Genomic DNA, 9,061 nt, shown 5'->3' with positions numbered 1-9,061 from the left:
CTTTAGTTACATTTGTTGGTATGATTTAGTAATGTTTTTATAATGTTTGGTTTCAAATGGTGGCTGTTCATTGTGTTTAAACTTATATAATCTACAACTATATATGAAAACAAATCTACTGTAGTAACTTTTATGAAGACAATTTTATTTTTACCAAATTTAAGAAAATCGGTTCATAAATAAGGAAGAAAATTTATTTAAATATACTGTATAAAATAATATTTGCACTTATTTGGTAGCTAACAATTAAACAGCTGATTGTTTTAGCTAACCATCAGTTATGTTACCCAATAACCGCATTATTTGGTTAGTAAACTGCATTTAAAAAATTAGTTTTTCCTACAGTTACCTAACAATGTACATGTTCTCTCACTGATTTGAGAAAGCAAAGTGGCCAATTCGCTCACCAGTGAGACAATGTTAACATTGTCTCACTCTAATTACTTTGTCTCACTCCAGATTTGCAACGTGAAGGCACAAAATAGTGAGCGCGTAACATGCAGGCAACGTCGTATGCGTGCGAAATACGTTGGCAGCACTGGCTGTAAATCAGCTGGTCAGCTGTTGTACTGTTGTATTTGTCACTTCACATTAAATGTTATATTAAAAGTTCACTTCTGTGTAAAAAATAGGTTATGTTTCTTCATGTTTCTTCACAAATGTTTTTGTTTTATGGTAACTGTAGGAAAAGTATAATGTGCAACTCGAGTTCAAAGTACAATTGCCTCACTCGAGAAACCATTCCTCACTCGCCTACGGCTCGTGAGTAAGGATTTCTCTCGAGTGAGTCAATTGCTCACTTTTCTCACTAGTTGCACAAATAACTATTTCCTTTATTTTTGAACTGATTTTATACATTTTTGTTGGATTGTAATAAGATTGGCTAAAAAAGCATAGCTACAGTATTTTTGATTACCTATGTAGCTGCTATGTTATTTAAGTTTGAATACTTTGAACAACCACCATTTTGAAACTAAACTTGATTTAAAAATAAGGTTTTTATCAAACTATGTCTTTGCGATACGCATTCATCTTTGAACCAATTTTCATTTAACTACAAAAGTTTATATCAAAGCGAAAATAGTAATTTTGAAAAAAAACTAAATAGTGGCTTTACTGGGGGCAACCTTTGAGTTTTGGAAATTTTGAACGTCATAAGTTATAAGTTATTTATTCCAAAATAAAAAGTAATGCATTGTATTGGAAAAGTCACTACAATAGTGAAAACTGAACATTTCTTGATTATGGTAATAATATGTGCAAAGACTACTAACTAAAAAATTTCAATTTTGGTTAGATCGTAAAATATAACCGGAATGACTGACTACATGTCAGATGAGAAATCACGAACTCCGTAGCAAGCCTTTCCATCATATGGTTTTAGTTTTTTTCTAAACTTGAGTAAATCAGTCTCTAGCTTTAGCTGTTGGGGAGTTGGTTGAACAGTTTTATACAAAATATGTTTTTATGAGGTTGAATGGGCAGTGATTTTAAAGTTGTGAGATGTACGTAAGGAATGTCAAGGTTAGTGTTGGTGTTAAATATTGACTGATGTTTTTTTGCAAAGGAAAGGGTTTCTAGGATGTATAATGAGGGAAGAGTCAAAATAGCAGTTGACCTGGATGACTCTTTTTTAGGTCCAGGAATGATTACTTGAAATATCTAGAGAGTTACAGGACACCCTATGCTAAATGCACTGCAAATAGAAATTTATTCGTATCTGGAAAACTGTATTCAATAATAAATTCTGACCCACATGGTTAACTAGATTACTGTATCGACTAAAGTGCATATTATATTTTTTAGAATTCTGTTATGATTGCTTTCTTATCGTTAAACTACATTTGGTGCCATGGTTCTCATGGTGTTATAGCTTGTAAATTAATTATGCTAGACATTTAATAAATAATTCTAGCTAAGACAACTGCAAATAATATTTATAATCGTTTTCATTTCTTCTCAAGAGTTAATTTCACTAAGTAGGCCTGCCTAGTCTTTAAATGATACATATCATATCAAAAATATTTTAATGGTGTGGCAAGCGAAAAGCATTTATAAAGTCAGCCAAAGGTAAAACATCAACTAAATAAACCTTTACTCTTAGTTTAGTTAGTAAGTCACATTTAAATTTTATTTCAATATTACCTAATGTCACATATAAACAAAAAATAGACAATTTCATGCATTAACAATTTTCAATCAAATATTCTTGGAAATGTATATCTATAATATCTTGGTATTAACTTAGTCAATAACACGTATGAATACATCAAGAGATGTTTTGCTTGAGTTTAATCCAAATAAAAACTGTAATCGGATTAAGGATTCTCTCTTTATTTTATTTTTTGCACACTTTTTGCCTTCTCTATTGCAGCAAACCTAAAGGAAGTGTTAAACCTTGTGTTATTTAAAAGATAATTATGACTTATATATACGAATATTTTAGCGAAAATTCCAATCCGACAAGTTGAAATTCGAGTAGTCTGCAGGTTTGCTGCGGAGAGGTTGTTTTATTATTATTATTTAAAACCCGTTAGTCTAATAAATCACAATATTTATACGTAATACGTGTATGACAATATACTACAGGGATTAAGGCAGAACTCATTGTACAAGGACGGTAAGTAAACGGTTGGGTGAAGCTAAACAATCACTTGTGTAAGAATAAGAACAATCCCCTTTGCATACAAGTTGATCAGTCTCTAGTGTTGTTTTTCAATTAAAACACAAAGAACCCCCCTCTTTAACACCTTTGCTCTTTAGCATATCGACCCAGTTGTCGTTTAATCTTACAAGGGATCGTCAAGTTTGCATTTCTTAGCGGATGTTTGTGATACAATATATTTTGAAAATTAAAATTACTACCTCGTTGTATACGTCGTGAAACGGTAGTTTTAAGTAGTACTAGCCTATAAATCATTATAAAATACTACGTAATATCCTATTTAAAAGGGCAAATATACAAATAAAGTGCTCATGTAAATCGTTCTATCTTAGTAATTATTGTTATCCATGAAATAAATATGATAATATTGCAGAAGATGATTCTAAATGATTCTGTGAATTAAAAAAAATATATTGTTGTAAAACACTAATAAAAATTGCATGGCTTAAAATTAATCACAACTTAAAACGAATATGGAGTTTGGATTGCTCAGCAATAAGTCACTGTGCCATAACAAAGAGCCACACTAGCCGTGATTAATTACAGTAAAATATTCGTAGAGCAGGTCCTACAATAAATTTGAACTAGATGCCATACAATGCATTCAAATAGTTCACAAACTTCGATAGTAATTTATACGATGAAGAATAATTATCAGCTATGTTAAAGTTTGTTTAATTCCTTTGTTGAATTCCCTCGCCTTTGTTGTGTATAGTTCGTATTGAAATATGAAGGATATACTGGGATATGTTTTGAGGAGAAATAATTTAACTAACCAGTAAAAATGATCAAAAAAGATTTTAAATAACAATTGAAAACCGACCCTAAATGTACTTGAAATTTAAGGGTATCACAATGGTACATTTCATTACAAGTACTGAACAAATAATTTTGTATAATTGAAGTGGTGTACAATCAAAGATCCCATGTTATTCTTCTGGAGAATACAAAAAAAAACTCTTCTAGTTTACTTGTTTATGGATATATGTTAATAACATTCGGTAAATTTAATTATTTCGTCCTATACTATTAACTTTTGCTAAAAAAACACTGTTTACCTTTCCCATAGCAGCAAACCTAAGCACTCGTTAAATCTAATGCTGTTTAAATAGGGGATAAAATATGTATTGTCTATGGAAATAATTTGATAAAATTCCAATCAGGCAAATTTAAGTCCACTTGGTCAGCAGGTTTGCTGCGGCAGGTGTATTTTCTATCCACATGGTTACCCAAATATTACAATACATTTCAATTTCTCTTATGTTAGCCAGTTGAAGTGAATCACTTGCTGTAGATTGTTTGTTTTGTATAGTTTTGCTTATTAAATTTAAAACAGTAAACTCAAGTTAAAGTAAATGTTTTCTGCTTTTGATGTTCTTCCCATGAGCTTCGCTTGACATAGTTGACCTTCATCTTGAAAAATTTGAGCAACAAATTGTTTGGTCGATTCTTTTTCGTCCCTTCATCATATTTGAGGGACACAACGATGAACTCAGACCTTCCTGAGATTAATTATATTGGAAGTATCTTCTATACGTTCTTTTGTTTCTCTGGATCAATCTCATCCTGAGATTCAGATCTGCTACTTTAAGCTGTCATTGATCATGTCATGAATGGTAGGTGTGATTGGTGTCATCTTCACTCATGCTTTCATTAAGTCTTGATCCGGTTTTGTTTGTTTTTCTTTAAAGTTATTTTCTATCTCGTTGGCTCTATTTCCTCTGGCTCGTCAGCCATATATTCTTTTCTTGGGTACCTTCTTTTCTACTTTAGTTTCTTAGGCTGTTTGAGGGTGTTTCCTACATCTGACATCATAGAAATAAATTTAGGAACAAAATAAAGAGTGGGCGTCAAATCTTCTGCTCCATTCTGCGCAGTAATAGTGGAGGTTATGTAGTGAGCTTGTTAAGTTTGATTAAATTGTTTGGTTTAGGCTACAGGTAAGAAGTTTTCAGACGTTGTATTTTGTACAAACTTCCTATTAATGCTATAAGTTAAAGTACTTACCTATTTAAAACGTCTTATACCAACACAATCTTAATATTCATTTAATGACACGCCAATGGTATAGCATTGAATCAAGCAGTGGTGTAGAACCCGTATGCGTAGAAAAAAAACATTTAAACCTACCCCACCATTGTAACCCCGGTTTACGGTGTAAGTTTTAAAATTTCTTCTAATTTGCAACTTTTTCGTGGTGGCAAACCTAATTAATGAACCAAAACTATTTACAATAGTAGATGTAAGTCGATATTCCGTAATGCTATGATCCTGCGTGAATAAAAATTCAATAAAGAAACTAGACATTCCCTTGATTTAAATAGCTGCTACAGGTTTTTTTTATAAAGCCTGATTTTTAATTTTTCTATTTACTCTTATTACAATGTACACGTTACCCAATAATTAATTAAATGGTTTATGGTATAGTGATTTTCTATGGGACTTGACTGAGACTTGTGTATTTCTAAGTTAATTTAAGTTTTCTAAGTTAACCCTTTGCCTTTAGATTTATTAATATGTGGCATCTTGTAAGAAACATTCGATGCTAAAATATAACATTAAAATAGCTAATTCATTTTGTGTTAATTTTATAGCATTCGTTTTCACTAAATATACTACCATCAAGTTTGGTTAAAATGTCACTTCATGACAACAGGCTAGAGTTCCTAAAGTGGTGGTATTAATTAATTTGAACTCTTGAGTTTTGGACGACGGTAGGTAAATAATACCCAGTATTTGACTTTTCACTGCTATCGCGCCACATTAACTGAACAAGGTTGTATTACAAGTAGAAAAGCATTCATTAATAGATTATATTAAATTATAAATGTATATAGGCTTATTTCATTTCATTCTGCATGCTGAAACTCCCAAGATCAATTCCGGTTAAAAATAGTCAGTTTAAGGTTTTAAAGTGTAATTATTTTCTCCTAGGCTAACCAATGAAAACAAAATTAATTCCAATCCTGAGTTATTTGTAGTAAACTAGGAAACTACGATATAATATAATATTTTACAGTACAGTTTGAGAATTGTATGTTGGTAGTCGCTGTATAATATTAATGTAGACTGACTCCATAGTACATAGCTGTTATGTGACCTATTTACTGTAAATATTTAGAGTACTAAACAAAGAACTCTCAACTTGAGAGGTTATCTTTGGAATTCTGAAGTGCCGCTACAGTCTAACCTTTGAACAAAAAACAAAATAAACTGTTTAAATCAACAAAATCGGATGGTCCAAGTAACCTTTAATTGTTTTATTTTTCTTAAAAAGCAAACCATTTGGATATTCGTGGTTATTTATTCATTGTTGCATGATATGCATGTAGCTAGGTTTTAGACCTTTCTGTCAAGTGGTGCAGTCTTATGGAGGAAAGTTCTGTATTTAATATTTAAGAAATAACCCAAAATATATTTTGAAACATACAATATTTTGTTGGAAGCTTATTCCACATTATTTAATTTTATAAAACACATCAAATGTGCGGTAACAGAACTAACTGGCTATTTTAATGCAATTAATAAAACCTAATTCATATGTTTTTGATTCCTTCACTTTAATTATCGTAAATATGTTTCCAACCTAACTAGGTTAGGATACGTAACCCAACAGATAATTTGGCCAACAGATGGATTTGTTCATCCTGCTCGATCCGAATAAACGCGGGTTAAGGGGGGTTTTAAAACCTGTCTTTTGTTTTTACTTTCAAGCAAAATTGCTGAAATTATTTTATAATATTTTCTCATCATTCAAACCAGTATACCACAGTACTTGGAGTAATTTACATTTTGAATACACGCCAAGTGGTTTGTGAAATGTTGGACTCTCATGTTAACCACATAGAAAAGAGTCATTGGTATATATTGCTGGTTATTGGATATTGCTCAATAATATTTAACATTTTTCTTTATTGAATGTAAAGCTTTTGAAGCTTATAAATAAAGCAGTTCTGCACGCACTACAAAGTAAACTTAATCACCCATCAAGTCGATACTATTTATTTTAGACGCAAATATATGTCCAGGTTGATTTTAATGTAGCCTTCTTTCTTCGCCCCTGTTATTTAAAATCCACTTGGTCTGAAGGCATGTTTTAGGGAATTTAAGTCACATCCAACACGTATACTAAAGAAATATACGTTTATAGAGAGAAATAAAACACATAGAGGCGAAAGTTTCTAACAGTTGTAATTGATTCTCCCTAAGAAACTATCCATGAAGCTGTTTGCAAATTTTGGTCATGTATTGCATTTCAACTTGAGACAATGACATAGTCTCAGTCTCGGGGGTCGTTTACATCAAAGTGTAGGCTGCAATACAGTTACACTCAAAGGGAGCTGTGTTGTGGTATCGACTATTGAAGTGACCATACATACAGAAGTAAACTGTCGACTGGGCCGGGTTAACTGTATTCATTTGCTCAAGCTCACTTGGTTTTTAACAAGTTTTCTGGCAATGCTAATGTAATTTTTCCATACATTGTAATTGAAAAGTCCTGAAACAGAGTAATGCAATTTTTACCATTATGATAAAGTAATGAGATTGGTATATCAATAATAGCCATAAATGTCTACTCATTTACGCTATTATCATTCTTTTATCCCTGAAGGGTCCACGAAGAGTCAGACAAAATTCTAAAATAGCAGCATAGGTCGAGTTTAGTATCAAATTAAAGATCTTTGTTAGTAAAACACATTGCCGCAAAGCCTGACTCAAAAACGGACAACCGAGTAAAAAATTACAGCTGTTCAAAGAGTCATTGAATTTGCAACGCTATTATACGTTACGTCCTCGGAGGGCGCCCGCTAAAATTCGGAAGAAAATCATAAACTTGTGCATGACATGCACATCAAATTAAAGGTCTCAAAAAATTCAATGCCGCAAATTTAATCTAAAAAACGTAATGACGGCCGTTCAAAGATTCAAAATGGTAGATTAAAAAAATATTTGAACTGCTGCCATTTTTAACTTGGTTGTCCGTTTGAGTTCGGGTTTGCGGCATTGTGTTTTACTATACAAGACCTTTAATTTGATACCAAACTCGACTAATGCTGATATTAAGGAATTTAGTCTGACTCCTCGTGGACTGCCCCCCTTAAGGATAGAAATGATAATAGCTCAAACGAGTAAAAATTTATGGCCATTATTAATATACCAAATCTTATTAGTTTCTTTATAATGGTTAAAAATACACTACTCCTTATATTTTTCTTATGTAAAACATGCCATGGCTTAAGTTACTGCTACTATCTCGTAATAGATTATTATATCTCAATACTTTCGTTAGTTGGTGAATAGGAATTTGGATTGTTATCGTTTAGTTTATTTGTCAATGCTTTTTCGACCGTAAATACTAGAGATGATAGAACAAGAGAATTGTTGTCATTTCCTAAAGAGTGTTTGAAGCTGTCAAGAGGTTACTTTTTCGTCGAATGTTTGAATTTTCATATTTAATATTCGATTTGACTAAATATAACTTCACATACATATGAATATGCTACGTACATATAATAATTTCACATACTACGAATATATGTAGTAGGCCGACATTAACTATTAACCCATAGATATGCTTGTACAAACTCAACCGAATTTGTTTAGTGGGGATATAATACATTTCAGAGGTCCATGATGTCTCAAAATTCTCTAGATAAAGTTTCATCGGAATATTCAGTCTGATGCATGAAACATTTTAAACGGTTTCTTAGTATTTCTTGGTTTTATATAAATTAGCTATTTGACGTCTAACAACCAAACACATGTAAAGATTATAAAAACTAAAATAATGATTATGAACTATAAATCTTCAAAATATTAATTGAACAACGTGAAAACATAATGTAAATATCTATAGTACCATAATAATAAATAAATAAATAAAAAGGTAAGTGTTTAAATAGTTGGCCCTTATTACTTGATCGGGGAGAGGCCTTATACATGGTAGGGCCGAAGTATGAGAAGGCGCGCCTCCCTACTTCATGCCTGACTTTAGGAAAGAGCAACAACTTGTCCTGTCTCGTGCTGCGGACAGAGACATCTCGGCGTGAGAGAAGTTTCTCATACAGGTACTCAGGCTGGCCGTGCTCTATAGCTTTTCGTATCAGGCTGCAGGTTAGGTATATGCAATTATCTTTAATTTGCATAATGTATGCAGCGTTTCTGTAAGGACTTTTGTGATCTCTTTTTGTGCAATTATAAATAAATCTAAGTGATGAGTTTTGTAGTAGTTGCATTTGATTTAGGTCACCCTTTTTAATGCAATTTCCGTATGCTGGAAGACAATAATCCAAAAATGATAATGCCAAGGCCCTTACTAGTTTAATTTTGGCATTCGCCGGTAAAAATCACTTTCAATCTATTTAGAGACCTCGCAGCCGGCCAAGGGCTCGCTGA

This window comes from Macrosteles quadrilineatus, unplaced genomic scaffold (genome assembly GCF_028750875.1).
Source record: "Macrosteles quadrilineatus isolate MER2022 unplaced genomic scaffold, UCM_ALF_1.0 Scaffold_7__1_contigs__length_78375512, whole genome shotgun sequence".
Taxonomy (NCBI): Eukaryota; Metazoa; Arthropoda; class Insecta; order Hemiptera; family Cicadellidae; genus Macrosteles; species Macrosteles quadrilineatus.
This window is presented reverse-complemented; position numbering follows the sequence as displayed.